This window comes from Meriones unguiculatus, chromosome 5 (genome assembly GCF_030254825.1).
Source record: "Meriones unguiculatus strain TT.TT164.6M chromosome 5, Bangor_MerUng_6.1, whole genome shotgun sequence".
NCBI classification, from domain to species: Eukaryota; Metazoa; Chordata; class Mammalia; order Rodentia; family Muridae; genus Meriones; species Meriones unguiculatus.
The window spans coordinates 125107812-125109516 of NC_083353.1; positions in this window are offsets into that span (position 1 = coordinate 125107812).

Below are 1705 nucleotides of genomic sequence, written 5' to 3' on the forward strand. Positions count from 1 at the left end.
CACCTAGACTTAATATTTATTTTCACTCTAAAGAAAAAAAAAATGCCAATGTGAACTCTTCAGATGACCTTTTTAAATTCTCGGATGAACATCCGGCAACAGATGTTCATTAGTTGCATGGTGCTAAAGAAAAATTAGGGAAAGATACATATTTATGACTTGTGTGTTGATGGTATATTTTATATTATTATCTATGAAAGCCAAATTGTAAAAATTTGGAAAATAAATGATATGCAATCATTTTGAAGTAAAGAATTATAATGTGACATTTTATGGTCAAACTTATTAGACAACTGCTTTCATGAGAAATGTCCATATTGTTTTTGAAGTCAAGAAATCATAGCGGCCAACACTGATGTGGAGATAGAGTCTAAATTCAATCTTAATTCGTACCTTTTGAGACAGGATCTGGCCATTTAGACCAAGCTGGTCTTGAGCTCCCAATCCTCCTGTTTCTACATCCTAAATGATGCAATTACAGGAATAAACCATTTATGTAACCTTAGGAAATCTACCATTCCTGTTGTCTGTTTCCTCAGCTTTGAAATATGAATAAACCCACCAACCTACACAAATTTCTGCAAATTGAATACAATATCACTAGTTCATATCTAATTGGGCATCGAGTACCAGGAATACCACATGGCACACTCTTGATAAGCTCTAGTAATAATTCTTATTTGCCAAATAACATGAATTTTTCTAGTTACAAGATAATATAAGAAATTTGGCAAGAGAAAAAATGACAAGTATATGTGTGTCAATAAGTTTTCAAATGTGTACTGTAGTCATTGGCCTATATATCATTGGAATGTTACATATGTATTATTGGGTCTAAAATAAGCAGCAAATTGAAGTTATATTTTAGTGGTTGTTTCTAATTCTACTTGATAGAATTAGAAATTTAGAAGTAGTGGATTTTAAAAACAGTGCAGTAAGGCATTCCTAAGAACAGCTGAATTACCTGGTTTTGTTTCTGAACTCATTCTATGTAAAACAAGTTAGATATTTCGAATTTTATTTATTGAAATGGATAAAATAAAATTCCCATTTTGATTCCTGCTCCTATGACAGGCACACTCTTAAAAGCAGTCTATCATAGAAAAAAAGGGCCTTTCCAAAGTCAGTCACCAGCAGCAAGTCAGTCTTGAGTATGTTTCATATTCCCTTGCTCTGTTGGCATGCAGTTACTCAGGACAACTGGTACCCACAAGTGCCAACCTCATTTTATTTATTAACCTTGGGCTGCAGAGATGGCTCAGTGGCTAAGAGCAATGTCTTTTCTTCCAGAAGTCCTGAGTTCAATTCACAGCAACCACATGGTGGCTCATAACCACTTATAAATAGAGATCTGGTGTCCTCTTCTTTCCTGCTGGCTCACATACAGGCAAAACACTATATAAAAAATAATAAACCCAGAACCCCTGCACAGATGTCAGCCCATGGCAGTTCAGTGTCCAAGTGGGTTTCATAGTAATGGGAACAGGGACTGCTTCTGACATGAACTGAGTGGCCTGCTCTTTGATCACCTCCCCCTGAGGGGGAGCAGCCTTACCAGGCCACAGAGGAAGACAATGCAGCCACTCCTGATGAAATCTGATAGACTAAGATCAGAAGGAAGGAGAGGAGGACCTCCCCTATCAGTGGACTTGGGGAGGGGTATGCGTGGAGAAGGAGGGATTGGGAGGGATTGGGAGGGGAGGAG